General features: G+C 44.5%; 1 protein-coding gene across 10 annotated transcripts in view; it reads right to left on the reverse strand.

Annotated features, from left to right (window-relative positions):
- KALRN (kalirin RhoGEF kinase) overlaps positions 1 to 20048 on the reverse strand; it is a 648894-nt gene that overhangs the window by 92537 nt on the left and 536309 nt on the right. The window lies entirely within an intron of this gene.

Genomic DNA, 20048 nt, shown 5'->3' on the forward strand with positions numbered 1-20048 from the left:
CAAGTATTTTCCTCCAGTCTATTATTTGTCTTAACTGCCTATATAGTGCCTATTACATTTGCCTGAAATCTACCTGTAATTTATTTTTATGTATAATTTATTCAGGAACGTAATTTACCTTACTTTAATGTCTATTTTAAAGTAGAAACTTCAGGGGCGCCTGGGTGGTGCAGTCAGTTAAGCCTCTGACTCTTGGTTTTGGCTCAGGTTGTGATCTCAGGATTGTGAGATTAAGCCCCACGTCGGGCTCCACGCCAGTGCAGAGTCTGCTTAAGACTTTCTCTGCCCCTCCCCACTCTCTCTCTAAAATAAATACATAAATCTTTTTTTTAAAAAGTAGAAACTTCAAAGAACCTGTTTTATATTGGTCTTATAAACTCCCCATATTTTATAAATCAGAATTATGGCATTTTTAAGGAGACAGGACCATGAGAAAGGATGAAGAAGAAGCCTTGACATACATATCACAGCCCAGGTATGAATGATGCACTGTGCTGGGGGAGCACTGGGCTTGCCAGACATGTAAGAAGCAGATCTCAGGCTCTGGTTCTTGGGGTAGTTCCTGTGCTCCTCTGGGCCACACGTCACCATTGCAGGCCCCCATCCAAGAGAGGATATCACTGAAGACCTAAGTTTAAGGACCTAAGATATCCCATTATTCCCCTCCTGCAAAAATTTCAATAAATGTGATTTTATTGCTCTGTATGTTTTAAGTTTCAGTATATTCAGGCTCATTAAATATTTGCTGAATGAATGCATAGTTGTGTTAAGTCAAAGTCTCAGGAGAGATTAGAAGCTATGTCAAGAATACCATTCTAGTATGTGTGTTTGGAGGGAGGGAATGTCAGTCACGTGTAATGGAGGGGGGGTGACGGAGGCAGGGCAAACTGCCGCCCTGCTCTTGGGTGTTCTGATACATCACGATGCCATGGGTGAAGCACAGGGGCTGAAGCACTGGGTGCACATGCATCTTTATGAAATGCGAGATGCCAGAAACCCTAAGGTACTGAAACTCGGTAATCGGGAGTCCAGATGGTTGTGGCTCCCGCAGTCAAGTACAGCTCAGAGCGGTGGGCCCCAAGGAGCCACCTGCACTGTCCCACCCCATTCCTCCAGGGACGGTGGCCAGGGATAGACAGCTGGCTGGGGCAGAGGTCAGTGGGGACCCAGGACAGGGAGAGGCTGCCCTTGTGACCCTGCCCCCATCAAGCCTGAGGACGACGGGGCAGGTGGAGAACAGAGAGTCCTGGGACCTGCTTGACAGTGTGGGTGGCCTGGCATGGTTGTACTAAGTGATGCTTTTGTCTATTTAGACTTTCATTGTAACTCAGTATTTTCCAGTTGCAGAAGGAAATCATGTTATTGTAGGGATTTGGAAAAATCAAAGTTTAAAGTTGCAGAATCCTTCCATAGAACATGCTTTGGTAAACATCCTTCCAGTTTCTTATAAATTAATAAATTGTTCTCTTTCACACGTATACTTTTGGAGGGTATAATTTTAAAATTCTTTTAATTGTGATAAAACATATATAACACAAAAGTTACCATTTTAACCGCTTGTACATGTACAACAATTGCAATCACCATTGTGTATATTTACATTTTATATTCTATTCTTTTTAAAAAAATTATTTAAAGATTTTATTTAGAGAGAGTGAGAGAGAGAGCACAAGTGGGGGTGGGGGAGGGGAGAGGCACAGGGAGAAGCAGACTCCCCACTGAGCAGGGAACCCAGTTCGGGGCTTGACCCCAGGACCCCGAGACCATGACCCGAGCCAAAGGAAGACGCTTAACTGACTGAGCCACCCAGGCACCCCTACATTTTATATGCTATTCTTTGTGAGAACTTACAGCATGACAGAAATGCTAAGCATCTCAATGTTATCATCAATAACATTTGCACACTCCATGCACATAAGTGCTATTATGCCCATTTTGCTGATAATGAGAATGTGGCCTAGAGAAATTAAGTCCCTATGGCAGGTTACAGAGCTGGTAAATGACAGAGCCAGTATTCAGGGAGGTCTGCTGGACTCTAAAGTCTTTACTCTTACAAAGTTTTGAGCACCATCTGGATGAAAGACCTCAGTGCGGGTGGGGGTGAACATGTCTTCATGTACCAATTATCTACACACAAAAACAAACTGGAAAATATCTAGTCCAAATTTCAGGTTAGGTTTGAAACATTTCTACCCCAACAGAATGGAACTTACATGGTACTCATTCTCCTTATTTAGTGGGATAATTTATTTTAAGGATCATAAAAATACTTATAGGGCTTTCATGAGCTCATCTGTAACCTTCATCTCCCAAACCTATTTTTCACAATTAGGCATCTCAACTTTCAATTCTACTTTTACAAGGTTAGGCAGAAAGAACCTTTGTGGTTCAGGAAGAGCAATGTAGCCCCACAGTGGCACCGGGAGAAGCTCTTGCCAGAGCTCAATGGATGACCTCCACGCCCCCAGGCTGGAGAACACACTGTGCAAATCATACAGCGAGCCTAAAAAATGGGAAAGCAATCCAGATGATCTATTTTTTTCATAGTTCTTACTCTGTTGGCTTTTGTGTTTACCACCCACCTCACCCCAATTGTTTCAGAAAAAGGATCTCTTAGTGATAGGACCCAAGTCCAGAGCACACAACCCAGAATCACATGTATAAGTTGATGTTCATTCCCTTGATCCTAGTGATGGTTCTGAGAAAGACATTCTCAAATAAGACCACTAGGCTCTATCTGGTAGTAGTTCTCCCTAGCTTGGTATGATGTATTATTCTAAGAGGTGGAGGAGGGTGGGACAGGGAGATGCAGAGTCAGAAACTGTGAGGTAAAGACACCTTCTTCACTCCCTCCTTTTACTCTCGTCATGGTCAAAATCAAAATCAGACAACTTTTTAAAGCAAAGGAACCTGGGACTAGCAGAGGGGAATGCTGAATTTCTGTGAGGCAGAACCCAAAGCAAAGACATACATGTTTAATACCCATGCTTCAGGGCAGGGGGAAGGGATACTCCCTTTCAAAAATTGGCCAGATCCATCCCACAGGTCAGACACCGCTTGGCCTTTAGCCTGCTCTCCTCTGGGGAAGTTAACCCCTGCATTTTGACATGGCCTGAGGGCAGAACCAGGAGTAGAAGGAAAAAAGGCAGATGGACATTGCAGGGAGAGCTAAACTATCAGTTACCCAAGTCAACAGGTGGCTTCTGGGACCACCAGGAGACGTCTGTGAATCCTAAGGAAGAATTCAGGAGGGTCAACATAAGGGAAGAGTGAAATTAATCCCAGTAAATCATGGGCTACCAAGGCTACCAGGAGAAGGCAGGTGGACCAGAGCTCCAGGAGGGGCATGACAACCACAAACAGCCTCCTCGGGAGAGTCAGTGCTATTTTAAGAGACAAACAGTGTGACTGTGGTTAAAGATAATCACAGTCAGATGCTGGCAAAAGTAGACAAACATTTCTAGGCCTCTGCTATTTAGGGTATAAACGTGTATGTGTGTATGCCAGGCAGTGCTTATGTTAAGACCTTTGGCGGCACAGGGTTTATATATGCAAATAAAAGTAATACCCGGCAAGAAAAGGCTGCTTCTGGAACCGCTAATCCATCCCATAGTTTCAGGGACAGAATATGGAACTGTACCAGATTCTATTTGGTAATTTAAAAAAATGGAACTTGATACAAGGATCAGAATCGAGTTGGGCAGCAGGGTAAGTGGGAGAAAGAGCAGAACATGGAGAGGAAACCAGGATTCAACTTATTACACACATGCTCTTGGGAGAATAGTTGAATCTCTCTGAGCCTCAATCTTCTCATCTGTGAGATGTGCAGGCTGACCCCCAGAAGCTGGAGACCAAAGGAGATACCAGAGTCACACATAGTGGATGGCTAGGTGCTCCTTATTTCCAGAACACTCTACTCGTACCCAGGACTTTATGTCCTTCCTTGTGCTATTTCTGTTGCCTAACTTCTTAGATGGAGAATACCCCCCAGGCCCCACCCCTTCAAGACCCAGTTCCTGTGTTACTTCTTCACAAGGCCCACACACAACCTCCTCACTCCTCCAGAGGGGCGGATCATGCTGTCCTCTGGGCACATACAACACGAGCAGCTGTGCTGTACCTCACCGAGGTTTCTCATTAGACTAAGGGGCCCACAGGTCAACACAGAGGACACATGCTGGCTACCTCCCCAGTACCCACTTCTCTCTCTCCTTCAGAGGAGCATCCCAGATTGCCCAGCTTTGTGAGTAGAAATCCTGTTCCTCCTCAGTCTCCACCTCCAGCCCGAACCCCATAGGCAGGGCCAAAAATCACCTTAGTAGTATTTTATTTTAATGGTCACGGGGACCAATTTAAGGATGGAGACATGACCCCACTCAGCACAGACAGGCCTAAACGCAGTCAATTTGGGGGACTTTTGACTTCTTTCTTCCCAGCGAACCTGAAGATCTATAAGTGAATTTCACTATAGCAAAAAATAGTCTAAATCCAGTTAGTAACACATTTAACCAAAACGTCAAGTTTCTTTTTTTGTCTAAAAGTGATAAATGAGGTGACTGAATACAAGGAGTTCTGATTGGCTGCTGAAGAAAGAATAGAAATTTCTGACCCATAAACGGCAGACTAGATATCTACCCAAACACAGCTGATAACTGTAATAATTAAAGAAACATCTAAGATGATCAGCTTTGGACATAAATACAGGATAATGGCATACATTAAACTACTAACTAAATATAAAGATCTTTAGTAGTGACCTGCTGAAGAATTGCTTAAGAACCCAACACACTGGCCTCCAGGTGTAGGGAGAAGACCTTTTATCTCTTTCTTAATAAAAACTCACCCTGAATCAGCCCTAGGACCCAGCAGATCAGCAACTTGTTCGAAACAGGGACACTCCTAGTGATCAAAAATTGAGCAAAAGGCCAGTATTACAAGTCTAAGTTACAAGTCTGTTTTCCCAGAGAGTTTTGAAAAATATTCACTAACCCCCCACCCCATTTAATGGCTCACCGAAAATACTGCCCTGTAAGTCAGAGAAATATCTGATAATGAGAAAGAATATTATTGTCCATAAACTAACATTTATGGAGAGCATTCTATGTGCCAGGAAGCCAGGAACTATACTAAGTGTCACACACACAATCCATATATTTTTTTTTTTCCAAGTGTTGTGTATAACTGTCTTCAGTTTTTCTTTATTCTCTCTAGTTCGACTCAATTATTGGTAATCTTTTTATTTTATTTATTTATTTGACAGAGAGAGAGAGAGCAAGAGAGGGGACACAAGCTGGGGGGTGGGAGAGGGAGAAGCAGGCTTCCCGCTGAGCAGGGAGCCCGATGTGGGGCTTGATCCCAGGACCCTGGGATCATGACCCAAGCCGAAGGCAGATGCTTAACAACTGAGCCACCCAGGCGCCCCCACACTTTTTTAATGTGAATCCTCACAAATACCCTAGGGACAGATACCTGTACTTTCCCAAGGATGCAGATGAACAAATTGGCATAAAAAAGTTCAGTAACTAGACTAATGCAACTTGCTTAGTAAGTGCTAATGCTGGGATGGAACCAGTCTGACCCTCCCTAATCCGTGTGCCCTTCCCTTGGAGACCAGAGCTAAAGAGCGAATTGCCTGCACAACTCTTCTAGTTTACTCACAGAAAATAAGAGATGAGCACAAGAGCACCAACTGGCCCATGATCCCTCTATAGGTAAGTCCCTATTGTGATGGGCACACTCGAAGATTGCTAGAACCCCAGCTCCAGAAGCTCTGTAATTTGGTTCTTCTCTCAGCTGCAAGCCAAGGCATTCTGGAAAGACATTCACGGCAGCCTCTCCAAACCTGCCTCTCCATTATTTCCAAACGGTTGTCAGAGATCAAACAGAACAATAAAAATTATCCTATGTAAGGGGTTCCTGCCTGGTTCAGTTGGTGGAGCAAGTGACTCTTGATCTCAGGGTCACGGGTTCAAGCCCAACATTGGGTGTGGAGACTACTTAAAAAAAAAGAAAAGATTGTCCTATTTGAGTCCTAAGCTGATGCCATTCTAAAAATGCCATTCAGGGGCGCCTGGGTGGCTCAGTCGGTTAAGTGACTGCCTTTGGCTCAGGTCATGATCTCAGGGCCCTGGGGTGGGGCCCTGGCATTGGGCTCCCTGCTCAGCAGGAAGCCTGCTTCTCCCTTTCCCTCTGCTACTCCCCCCCGCTTGTGCTCTCTCACCCTTGCTCTCTCTCAAATAAAATCTTTAAAAATGAGATATATATGTGTGTCACATATATGTGTATGAATTTTATGGTACAGGATGCTAATCATGACTATAAATACAAATTAGAGGTGTGACTAAGCTATAATGAGCTAAATTTTGCTTTGCACTTGCACATTTTTGGCATAAAAAATGTACAAAGCCATTCCACCACCAGAATTACAGACACTGCCCCTGTCCTGTGTTTGAGGTATGTACCCACTGACACAGAAAAAGATGCAAGCCAGACAAGTAAACAAGAACTGAAATCTATACAACACAATGTGCAGATCATATCTCATGAAGCTGGGATCAGTAACTGTGGAAGAAGAGACAAGAGTGAGCACATAATTGTGGTAGAATGCTTGACAGGAAGCCACGGTAATTACAAATCCAGGTGAGTTACATCACAGATACTTTATAGTGGGAGGAAACCGAGAGGGTGGAGAATTTGGCTGACCTTCTCCAAGGGACCCGGCCAAGCTAGCATAAACTCTAATAGTCACCTGGGATGACTGTACATCTCCCTGTCCTGAACATCTTCTCTTCCCCCAGGGCTGACCTGGCCTTTTGGGAAGCTCTGTTTACCTTCTCTTTTAACTCCTACACACACACACACACACACACACACACACACACAGACAGAGAGAGAGAAAGAGAACAGTCCAGCTCTGATTTTACTCTTGCAGCCCTAGCTTGTGTATGCTGGCAGAAGGTCATGGTTATATTTAGACCTGACCACCTCACTGGGAATGGGCTGGGAAACTGGCTGTTTGAAGAGATCTGTAGACACTCTGGTAGAGTCGGCTGTCGCCACTCTAAAATGGAAGCACGATTTGGTGGTTAGGATGTAAGGTAAATTGGGAAGGGGTAGAATTTCCTGACCATAGCACGCACACAAAGAAAGGGACCTAAAACCTAGAAAGGCTGCAAAAAATCTTGAAAGGTTATTGAGGTCTTCCCCTTGCTTTCATACAGAGTCCAAGTAAACAGATATTTTTTAAATCCCTTTGTGAAATGGAAATTGGAAAAGATCTCAGAGTCCCCTGAGTACAGTGTCCTACATGTTGTAGAGTCTCCAACATTGCCAAGAGAGGGTCACTCCGCCTCAGTGGAGACCCGCCCGCATGTGTGAGCAGTCGTGTAATCCTGCAGGAGGCAGCCGTGGGGGATGACAATGCCTCCGAGCAGAAACCAAGCCAGGTGGGAAAGCCCAAGGTGCTAAATGGTGAACGGGAATCTGGCCCCTTCCCTGGATTCCAGGGTCAAAATATGTAGGAAGGGAGGCTCCGGTCACGAGATGACAGCTCCCCAGGTCATGAATTAGGAAGGGAGGGCCTCAGCAAAGACCCCTTACGGACACAGTACAGATTCCTCTGGTGCCTGGGGACCAAAGAATGGCACATGAGCCCTTGAAGCAAGCCAGCTTCACACAAGGTACCAAAAACATGAACTCTGGAAAACTGTCTGGCTTTGTGTTTCTTTTATTCTGCTTCCCTTGTGTTCTCCCATAACATTTAGCAACACTTTTTGGAAAAGACTCGTCAAACTTAGTCCAGAATGCAAATAATACCCATTTGGGGACCAGAAGCATGGTAGTAACAAGAATTTTGGCACCTACGTTAGCTTCTCAGACAGGGTTCCTATTGCCCCAATCTAAATTCCACTCCCACCAAGAGATATTCTCATACATGCTCAGAGCACACTTGGAACAAGGTATGTGCCATCTCTTGCCCCCTCTACACTGTAGTTCATGAGGGCAGGGCCATGCCCACTGTGTTCACTGGCTATGATTTCTGACCATTCCCCAGTCCTGGAGGAGTCAGAAATGACCAGTCCAGGAGACCTTGGCTAACGCCCCTGGAATACTGGGGCAGCCACAGACATCCTGGGTTCTCCATGGGAACCTGATTAGAAGAACCAGATTACAGAGCTTCTGGAGCTGGGGTTCTAGCCCATTGGCTATCCAGGCCTGGCTTCAGATCAACCTGACCTTCCATTTTGCTTGGAAGGTCACAGGAAGGTCCCTTGAGATGTCTCAAGAAGGTCCCCTGTATTGGCTAGTCCTGTTCAGAGACTTCAAGCCAATGGGGCAGACCCTGATTTCATTAGAGCCAGCAGGACCCAGCCCTCAGTTCTAGGTTCTGGATATCCAGCTGCGATTTCAGAGCAGTAAAGTTCCCCCAGAATCCCTCCAGACATTTAGAAACACCAGATGTAAGCAGACACTGTGGGGCAGATTTCTACAGGAGCAAATCTAGAGCAGGTGGCTAGGACACAGTTCCAGGAACCTAAGAGTGATTTCTGATTCACTGGGTTCCTCAACCCTTAGATTCCTTCCAAAGAGCTGGGTCTCCTCTCAGACTTGATCTAGTGCTTCTACCCTCTGCATCCCGCCAAACTAAAGGGCAGGACTATTCTACATTTTGCCATCTCTTCTACAAAAATACATGCAGTATGCTCTAGGCAGAATGGTATCATTTAATAAATTTCCAGTTGACACCTGAGGTAAGTTGCTTCTCTTTCCCAAAGTGCTCTTCTTGTAGCTAAAACTGAGATCTTTTTGATCTGAGATGCTGTAAAATTCTAGTGTTCTATGATATATAATCAAGACAAGCTATGTATATGGCTGTCTCTAGACAAAGAGGGAAATGATGGATAGCACTGTGCTCAGCCAGGCACCTGGTGATGCCCCATGAGGACAAAAATTAGGATCACAGATGCTGTTCAGAATGATACAATAGAACACTCACACATCATTCAGTTAAAGGACAAATGAGTTCAGCCTGGGGCTCCACGCACCCACCTAGTCACATCTCCGCAACTCCGTCCCGCCCTGGCCAGCCACATGACCCATCTTCCCCCTCAAACTCTGGGGACCTGCTGGCCAGCAACGCTCTTTGTGGCACATAAAGGAGCAGGACTGACTGCAAGGCAGTTGGTGGAGGGGTTAGGGGGTTGGGAGACGGGAGCACGATGTCACTCTTCCTGTTCAGTACTGTTTTTAGGATCTTCCCACATTCAGGATCTTCCCTAAAAGCTGGTGTGTCTGAGCTCTGGGGGAGAACTTGCAATTTAAACCCTGTCTGTTTCCTCACAAACTATGTTGCTCAGAAATGAAAATATGTAACTGCCTCCCTTGAAAATTTCAGTTGGGAAGGCCCGGGGGTTTCTTTCCGCATCAGAGGGACTGCAGCCTCCTGGAATTATGGAGACAGCAGGGAGGAGAGCCTCGGATTGGCCCTGGGATGGGATGGAAACTTTCTACTCTGGCACATCAGTGTATCATGGACTATAAGCTCTCAGACAGCTCCATCCAAATAGAGATATAGTTCAAACCATAAATGTGAGCCACATATATAATTTTATTTTTTATATAATATAAAATAATTTTATATAACTTATATAATTTATAATTTTCTAGTTGTTATGTTGAAAAGTAAAAATAAACAGGTGCAATTAATTTTAATATCTAAATTATTGAGATTCCCATACAATGTTTTTTTGTACTAAATCTTTGAAATCTGGTATGTAATTCGTACCTATGGTATATCTCAACTTGGACTAGCCTCATGTCAAGTCCTTAATAGCCACATATGGCTAAATGGCTACTGAATTGGACAGCACAGTTCTAGAAGGCAGGTCTGACCTGTTTTCCTCTGTGGTACCCTGCCCATCCACGCTGCTTTGCTCTCACTATATACTCAGTCCTTTAAAAACCCCTTCTTACCTTTTAGGGCCCAGAGAGAACCTTCTATCTCCTGAGAAGTCCTCTCAGACCACCCCAGGCCACTGTGCTCCTATCAGATTTTGCATAATTATTTCAGACAGCAGTCAGGTAGGACCTTGGAGTATCTTTCCTCTTATTGTCTTCAGCAACTATTCCTCCCTCCCATTGATTTTTTTTTTTTTTGGTTATTATTTACTGTTTCATATTTATGGAGCAGCTCCCAAGTTGGATGGCAAGATCTTCAAGGGGGTGAAAACATTTTAAATTCTCTACTGTTGCTAGTCCAATACCTGTCACACATGGTATTCAAGTATTTGGAGGTTGATACAAGAAATGCTCAGCTCGGGGCGCCTGGGTGGCTCAGTTGGTTAAGCGACTGCCTTCGGCTCAGGTCATGATCTCAGGGTCCTGGGATCGAGCCCCACATCGGGCTCCCTGCTCGGCGGGAAGCCTGCTTCTCCCCCTCCCACTCCCCCTGCTTGTGTTCCCTCTCTCTCGCTGTCTCTCTCTCTGTCAAATAAATAAATAAAATCTTTAAAAAAAAAAAAAAAAGAAATGCTCAGCTCAGTTTCCCATATGATGAAGGAGCTAATGAAATCATTTGAATGTGGCAGTTGGCACAGTTCCATGGAGACTTGCTAATGCTAACAATAATCTAACAGTTACCTAGAACTTACCATGTGCAAGTTCTAAGTGGTTTACATATGTCAACCCATCTAAGCCTTGTAGAAATCCCAAGACTAGATTCCTTGATCATCTCCATTTTCCAGATGAGGAAAATGAACCAGAGTTTACATGACTTGTACAAGATCATACAGATAAAGTAGCAGGGCTGGAATTCAAACTCATTTTGGCTCCAGAGTCCAAGCTCTTAGTCATTATGATATATGGCCTCTCAATCCAGCACAAACACAAAATATATTTGTTACAACTTGCATATCAGTATGCAGCCTATGAATCAAAGGCTCTCAGCCAGGGTGTTTCCTTATATAAAAAGAATTAAGTTAATTCAGAAAATGTAAACAGAAGCAAACAACAGGAGAGACATGAAATTCCTTGGTCTCAGAGAATGTTTCTCATAAATCCTCTTAAAACAAAGAACAGTACACTCTTCCTTTCAAAGGGTGTGAAGCAGGGGGTTTAAGTGGCAACAAGTAAGTTGTGAAATTCTGGATATTCTTTGATTCAGGAAGTCCATTTCTAGGGATTTATCCTAAGGAAGTAATGATGGGCATGCCAAGACTTAACTCTAAGACTATAAGCAATATTATAAGTATTGCTTATAATAGCCAAAATTAGAAGCAACCAAAAATAGATTGAAAATTGAAAAAAAAAAACATATTTATGCATGGTAAAATTGTGCACCTGGTGGTATGCTGATAAACCAGCTCTTTGAATAAAACAAAAAACCTTGATTTGTGGTATCTGGCTGATCTCAAGCTACCAATGGTTTAACAATCCACTCTCAAAACCCTGAATATTTAATAATCCCAACCTGAGCAGAGCTGGCTCCAGCATTTCACTGAAGGCATACAGAAAAACGTCATAGAAGTTGTTCAATACATAACATGAAGAAAGTTTATAACACTATTATGTCATATTTCTGAACAAAAAAATACATACATGGGGAAAAAAGGTTAAGAGGATTATTCAAAATGTCACTATGGCTATCTCTAGGTAATGAAATCTTATTTTCATTTATTTGTATTTCTAAATGCTTTCCCAACATTTATATATGATTTTTCTAGGGAAAAAAATAATCAAGGCCCTCTTTCCCAGTTACAATAATTTTTAAATACCCTATTTTCACATTAGCCATCAGGGAAATCCAAATCAAAACCACACTGAGATACCACCTTACACCAGTTAGAATGGCAAAAATGGACAGGGAAAGAAACAACAAGTGTTCGAGAGGTTGTGGAGAAAGGGGAACCCTCTTACACTGTTGGTGGGAATGCAAATTGGTACAGCCACTTTGGAAAACAGTGTGGAGGTTCCTCAAAAAGTTAAAAATAGAGCTACCCTATGACCCAGCAATTGCACTGCTGGGTATTTACCCCAAAGACACAGATGTAGTGAAAAGAAGGGCCATATGCACCCCAATGTGCATAGCAGCAATGTCTGCAATAGCCAAACTGTGGAAAGAGCTGAGATGCCCTTCAACGGATGAATGGATAAAGAAGATGTGGTCCATATATACAATGGAATATTACTCAGCCATCAGAAAAGATGAATACCCAACTTTTACATCAACATGGATGGGACTGGAGGAGACTATGCTAAGTGAAATAAGTCAAGCAGAGAAAGTCAATTATCATATGGTTTCACTTATTTGTGGAACATAAGGAATAACATGGAGGACATTAAGAGAAGGAAGGGGAAAAGGGGCGGGGGGAATTGGAGGGAGAGATGAACCATAAGAGACTACGGACCTGAGAAACAAACAGGGTTTTAGAGGGGAGGGGGGAGGGGGGATTGGTTAGCCCGGTGATGGGTATTAAGGAGGGCACGTATTGCATGGAGCACTGGGTGTTATATGAAAACAATGGATCGTGGATCACAACATCAAAAACTAATGATGTATTGTATGGTGACTAACATAACATAATAAAATTAAAAAAAAAATACCCTATTTTCAAAGGTATGTCTCAAATAAATAAATAAAAGAAAAATCCCTAGGTCTGCTCAGTGAAAGCAACTGCATGGTCAGTCAAAATTCGAGGAATGAAAAGATTCCTAACACCACATAAGAAGAGAAGGGTGAGTGGGAAAAAATATGCCCTCGCCACAGTGCATACTGATCTTCTGAGGAATAAATCACACCTCTCTGGTGGGGTAAATCATACATCCTGAGGAAAGGAAAGGGGGATGTAGGGAGTGGAAATACATAAGCCCCAGGACAAAGATCAGTCTGCTGTAGAATCTGGTTCTAGAAAGATCTATTTCTTCACCCAAGGCTCGTCCTCATGCCTTTTCACTAAACTTTAAACCATTATATTAAATCAATACTAATAATTGTCAAGTTCAAGTCTTGCCTCCAGTGAAACACTTTGCAGCCATTAAAAATATACTGGAGGGGCACCTGGGTGGCTCAGTTGATTGAGCTTCTGACTCTTGGTTTTGACTTAGGTCATGATCTCAAGGTCCTGAGATGGAGTTCCGAGTCAGGTTTTGCACTGAGCATGGAGTCTGACTGCCCCTCTCCCTCCCCTTCTGCCCCCCCCTAAAATAAGTCATTAAATAAAAAATCTAAAACACACACACACACTCTGGAAATGCCTCTACCTGGGAGGATGTTCAAAAGAATAAGTGAAATCAGGTTATAAAGCAATATGTAAAATATGAGCCCATTTATTAAGGGGGTAAACATATAGAAAAGGACATATTAAGTAGTTAAGTAGTTGTTTCGAGGTGGTTAGAATTATGCTATAAAAGTTACACTTTTACGGTCTTTTTGTTTGCCTAACTTTTGATTTTCTTCTGTAGTGAGCACAGTTACCTTTAAGAGTAATGAGGAAAACAAAAATAAAAGCAAAGGAGTCTTAAACAGGAAGAAGGATGCCACAACTTCCCTGACTGGACCCTGGGGGCTGTAAAGCTCATGGAAAATGTAGGGTATTCCTAACTCCTACCCCTGTCCGACAAGTGAAAGCGAGTCATGCAGGGGTCTCCCCACTTCTCAAAGCAAGAATCCCCAGGGAAGCAGGATGTCTTCTGTTATAGAAAGCTTTGGCTGGAGCTGGGGGAAAGGGCGCGTAGGTAGGTCAGGGAAAGTTGGAGAGAGGAAAGAAAAAGAGCAAACAAAGAAACCAACCCACCTGGAGGGCTTGTTAAAACAGACTGCTGGGTCTGAGTCAATGGGGCCAAGAATCTGCATTTCTAGCATGTTCCCCAGTGACCAACCTTCAAGAATTTCTGCTCTAAGTAGAGAGAGAAGAGAAAGAGGCACTGCACAGGTGTGAGACTGAGATCCAGAATTTGTGCGGAATTGGAGTGTTTGCAATTCTTTTTATTTTTTTTAAGATTTATTTAGAGAGAGAGAGAACGCGAGCACGCACGTGCATGGGGAGGTGGGGGCACGGTAGGGGCACAGGGAGAGAATCTCAAGCAGACCTCCCACTGAGCATGGATGCTCCACACTAGGCTCCACATGGGGCTCAATCTTACCACCCTGAGATCATGACCTGAGCTGAAATCAAGAGTCGAATGCTTGACTGACTGAGCCACCCAGGCGCCCCTGCAATTCTTTTTAACAGTGAGGCTTGGTTCCCCTTTGAAAAGGGAGCGAAATTATCCTTTTCTCCATGGGAGCAATATGGTGGTTCTAACAGTGGGAGAGCAGAAACTGGGAAGGTCCCGAGAGCCTGTTACACCCAGGTGCTGCAAGAAAACACACACACACACAAACACACACACTCTTACAACTAATCCTGCTCCCAAGGAAAGCAGATACCTGGCAACAGAAATGTTTTATGAGGTACTGTTTCAATCTAGCAGTAGAAGGGGTTTCCCTTCCTTTCACCATGACAGTTCCCTCACTGTGGCCACCAGGAAATGGAGAAAAATGTGGAACAACCTGTTCTGTAACTCTGATCTTTGCTCTTTTGCCTGGCTGAAGCCAACCTGGCAGCCTTCTTGCTATCTCCCAGGTGTGACCAGGGCTCCCCTCCTTCCAGGAGCTTTAACACAGAAGCTGTGTTCCTGGCTGGTCAACCAGGAAAGATATCCTGCATTAGTCATTGAACACACCCGGTGGGGAGCCAAGCTGCCCATGTTCCTTATCTACAAGGAATACCAAGATACTGGCTAAACCTCAAAACCTTGGATGCTGCTGTTGGCAGCAGGTGGTGATTTTTATCTAGACAAAAACAGCCTAAAGAAGACCAGCAAAGCTTTGCATATGATGAATATGCAATAAATGCTGGCCTGAAGTGAACAGAAAAATGTGTATCATTAGATCGTTAGCCAAAATCAAAGGGCAGCCAAGAAGAACTGGTGTGTTTTTTTATATAAGGTAGGTTCTCAGGATCTGAACCTTAATACTGGTGTAGTTATGCTTCAATTCTTGTACCTTGTGTTTTCCCCCAGAGAAGAATAACTCAGGAATGCTTAGGATTCTTGCCAGTATCTTTTTTGGAATGTCCTTTCATGTAACACACACAGATTGTAATACTAGGAGTGTTACGTGTTTCTTTTTAAAATTGGTTTAATAAAGAGAAGAAGGAAATCCCTATCAAACTTCTAGATCACAAACTTTCTTCCCCCTCCCAGTGACGATGCCACAGAATTGAGGCGCAGTTGACAATGGTTCGAACCAAGACCATTAAATTGCGTAGGAATGTAGATTTACGGTATTACCACCCAGAGAACCCACAAATATTTAGGTGGGAGTTCCCTGAGGATAGGGTCTCTATCTAGTATTATTACAGTTACTATTACCATTAGTAGCTACCTTTTTTTTAAAGGACCTTATATGCCTGGTGCTATGCTAAGCCCTTTACATACATCATCTTAACTAATCTTCACAACAGCCAAGCGGGGGCAGCACCGTTACAATTCCCATCCCCCAGTACCTAGTGCGGGGCTGGCAGGCAGTCAGCACATAAACATTTGTCAAATGAATTAAAACACTGTGTTACGTAAAAGCCAGCGACCACGTTCAGAGATAAAATGATAGGAATGCATTTCATTAGTTCATTTCCACCTGAAAGGGTACATTTCAAGAAAAGGGATAAGAAAGAAAGAAAGTGGGGGGGGGAGGGACCTTCTGAGTTAACTTGAGCCCGAGGGGAAAATGTGAACAGACATTTAGTAAGAACATGCGCACAAACGGCTCAGACAGAGATGTGATAGTCTTCACCTTCCAACGTCTTGGGACCGAAGAGCACTTCAAAGCAGACCAGGTAGGTCCAGTTCCAAATGGCTCCAGGCAATGCAGTCTCCCCCTACCCCCCCCAAAAGTTACAGATAATCCACAGTCAAACACCTAAATTCCAGTCTGGGGATCGCCTCTACCCTTCTCAGTTGGATCGACCTCATCTGTGCCCATAGTAGGAGAAGCCACATGCTCATGAAGACAATAATGACATTGAGACAAGAGCACAGGAAAAGGGCTCTAGTTCTGACCTGCTACTAAGTGGCTCTACCTCAGTTTCCTCCTCTATAGAAGAAGATCTGTTAAATGAGCTCTAACTTTCCATGATTTAGCCCCTTCTGTTCAAGAAGCCCTCTCTTGGGTTTCAGATTCATGCTTTTTCTAGGGCCCTCCTTCAGGAAAAGTCTGGGTTTGGTCTGAAGGAGAGGGCAGGCCATGGGGCCACTCCCTCACTGAAAGAGGAGCAGCACTTTGAAGGATGAGGAGTATCTTCAGGGCAGAAGAGACCAGCATCAAGATTCTCAGGGGGAACTATCACGAAGAAGGAGAATATCAATAACACCTCTCCAGTGTAAGGTATGACTATAACAGGGGGCTCGGAAGTGAATCCCCAATGTTCACTTTTATTTTTTAACTTAAAATCATTTTGCATAAAAATACGGAGTCTGAGTTTTACCTTTTTATCCCACGTTAGGACTTACCAACCTGTAGCACGTGGAACCATGGGGGTGATGCCTACAGCACTATCAGTGATTGGGGGACGGACAGCGGTACCAGAGGAGGGATATTCGGCTCCCGTTTCCAATTCCCACCTCATCCCACCAAACCCATACACTCCTATTTCCACAAGGGACATACAACTGGCAGTCAGTACCATTATCCAGGTAATAACTGATATCCTTCTTGCTACCCCCTAGTCAGAGAATCAGATAGGGGAAAGGAAACAGGATTTGGGTTGGGGACGGTCAGTGTGTGTGGTAATTCTCCCCATGTTAGGGTATCTCCCCAGGAGTCAGAAAAACCAAGAGATACACTGGAAAAACACACATGCTAAATGGTTGATTCCATTTTCCTTCTGATACGGGCAGGTCCCGGAAGATGAAGAAATAAAAGAGTATGTGCATTAAAGTCCCAAGGATTTTGTGCCTTGAGTGGTGAATTAAGTCACTAATCGTAACTGTCACAAGGGCTTCTCTGTGAGGTTACCAGCACCTTTCTGAAGGAACTTGATGTCATGCTTTCACACATTAAATTCAGTTTATAAAATAAGCTATATTCATTTATAGGCCAAAGAAGAGACATTCACATCAAGTCATGAGGTCCCTGCATAGTGATTCTGGGATAAGGCAGGGGGGAAAGAGAGCTTGCAGAATGAGGATGACTTGGGATGCCCTGTGAAGCCGCATGGCCCTTACCCAGGCCCCAGGATGTCAGAGTCAGGCTGGAACCCAACTGCCCTTGTGGTGACAAAGCACCTCCCCTCTCTGCTGATTCAGTCCGGTTAAGTCACCACTCCTTCCTCTCTTTACCTCTGAGAGACTCAGATGCCTGAACCGGACACTTGCAGTGCACATGGGGACACACAAGGGCACGTAGGCTTGAGATCAGGGACAGTGATGCAGTAATAAACAAATATAAATAAACCCTGTGCACACTGTGGAGAAGCAGAGGAGGACAGTGATCAGGAAGGGTTTCCAAGAAGGGACTTTGGTCCACATACCCGGAGTTAATTACCAGGGGACTAGAAAATTAAAAGCTCTAACACTGGCTTCCACCTAGCAAGGTCAGAAAAATGTCTGGGCTCCATGATCTTAGAATTCCAGTCTGTAACACATAACTTAGCAACCTCCTGGTGATTTCAACTCCTTTTTGTCTCTGAAACAAGGTGTTTTTTAAAAAATTAAGATAACTGAAGAAGAATCCAGAGCTGACCCACTTCTTCAGGCTTAAAGGAAAGTCTAAGTAGCCAGAGCAATCCTGAAACTTCCCACAAAGTGTGACATCAATGATTAATCAGCCTCCAGCCGCACACACGCTATTAGCTCACGTTTGGCCCCTTTTCACTTCCAAAAAGGCAGTTATAAATGTATTTGCTGTCTTTCTTCCTTTTCGCCTCATCTCTATTTCCATCCTACCCCTGGTTTTCACTTTTCCTGCCCTTCAACACCAATTTCAGGGGAGGGAAGAAAGATCACCTTGCACCAAACCCCTTGACCATCCTCATACTCAATAGAACCAAAAACCAAGAGACAGTAAGATAGTTGCTTTCCTCACTTTTCCAAATCAAAAGACAGGCTCAACTAATTTCACCCACATTTTCCTCAAATATGATATTTAAAGACCACGCAGGTACATCACTAAAACCTTGACTCTTAACCTCGTGCTAACAATTACAACCACTTAGGATTCACCAGAGAAAGTCCAGGATGCCTCACTTAGCTTTGGGTTGGTCAAAAATAGTCAGAACATTCCATGTCCTCTTTTCCTCAGACTTCAGAAGGACTTTTCTTAGATTTTCCTCTGTCCTTTGAATTCTGAGTGACCGGAAGCCAGTTGGGAAAGGTTCCCTTGACTTGGGAACCACAGTAGTGGGTTCTGACCCACTAGTTTCAGAGTGCAGCTCCTGGAGCAGTAGGAGAGCCAAGTTCTCTCAGGAGGAGAGAGAGAGAGGCCAAATAGCCAGCTGCCTTTCAATTGTATTAGGTCTGTACAACCAGAGGAACTGGTTCAACTGAAAAGAGGCTGGCAGTCCCAGGTGGTGCTGCCCTCCACGCCAGCCAACCTCTCAGACTTCCTGAGCCCTTCTCCGTGTGGCAACTAGGCAAGTCTCCGGGGCTCTGGGCAAGGTGCTCAAACTCAGTACAAGACATTATCTTTGCAATCTGCTTCCGAATAGAATAGATGCCTCCAGTCTGGGTGGAGACTTGGATCTCTCTTTTCTGTTAGAGCAGACCTAGAGAGCCTCGGGGTAGTGCCCCCTACCTCATACACGATCGTGATTGCCCTGCCCAGCTGAGGCCGAGAGTTCTTTAAAGGGTGGCTAACTCACCGCCCCCCCCATCTTCCTCAGATTTGAGCCCCAGGTTGCCATCTTCACATCTCACATCTGGGAAAGAGTATGGAGGAAAGCTGGAGAAGGTGACTAGGCACCCACTTCTGTTACTCTCCTTCCCCTTTTAAAGTAGCTTTCATTGCTTGGGTCTTTTGCTTCCCTCAATCTTCAGCTGAGGGTCATTGGTCTCCTGCTCTGGCTCCAGCTTCTGCAACACCCCCTTTCCTCCCACAACCCCTCTGCAAGCCACAGAGCCTGCAGCCACCACTTTCCCAGTCCTGCAGGCTGGAGGCAGCTCCCCCTCACCCCCCACCTCCTGGGCCCCCGGAGCAGGAGGGGCAGCTGGGGCCATACATAAAGCCAAGGGCTGAGAGACGCCAGGAGAATTCCTCTGCAGGCACATTGGGGCTGCCACACATCTGGATTCAAGCAGGCCACTGCAGGGGCTTTAGAAAAAGCTCTCCCCGAGTCCCCGAATTCTGCCTTTTGACAGGAAATGGGCTCCCAAGAAATCGTGCTTGGAAACCCTTCGGCCCTCAAAGTAATCCCACCCACTCAGATTCCCTTTGGCCATTTCCTGCTTCCTCTCCCTTTTATGTCCCCTTCCTTCAATTCCCAGCCTTGGTTTTGAATGTTTCTGAACTAGGCTTAATTCTGGTGAGGGTCCCTGGCCCTCTATGATTCCTTCTCCATCCGAATTCTGGCTTTTAGAGCCGGTTACCACAAAGTTGCAGGCTGTTCTAATTAAATGCAGAGATCGAAAGACTAACGCTGGCATTATGAACTGTAATGACTTGAGAAAAGGTCCTTCAGGTTTAATTAATTAGTTGTTGTAGCCTTCTATCAGCTCAGGATGAAGAATTTGTCAGGGCTCTGCTCTGTGTGTGGCGTAGATGATGATGATGAAGGGTACTTGGATAAGGTTATTTATCAGTAACTCTGAGAGAAAGTTCCATCGGGACTTTGTTAGATGAGGATGAGGATGGAGACTGGGGCATTGTAAAAGGGCGTGGAGGGGAGAGGTCCAAAAGGTTAAATTTAAAAAGGGTGAATGTCAAGTGAGAGGCTATATTCTCACTTCTAACCACACAGAAACAAAACCTCTCTTCCCCCACCCTCCAAGCTGAGATGTTAAAGTGATAGGAACAG

This window comes from Mirounga leonina, unplaced genomic scaffold, assembly GCF_011800145.1.
Source record: "Mirounga leonina isolate KUSES-001 unplaced genomic scaffold, KU_Mleo_1.0 Mir_115, whole genome shotgun sequence".
In the NCBI taxonomy this organism is placed as follows: Eukaryota; Metazoa; Chordata; class Mammalia; order Carnivora; family Phocidae; genus Mirounga; species Mirounga leonina.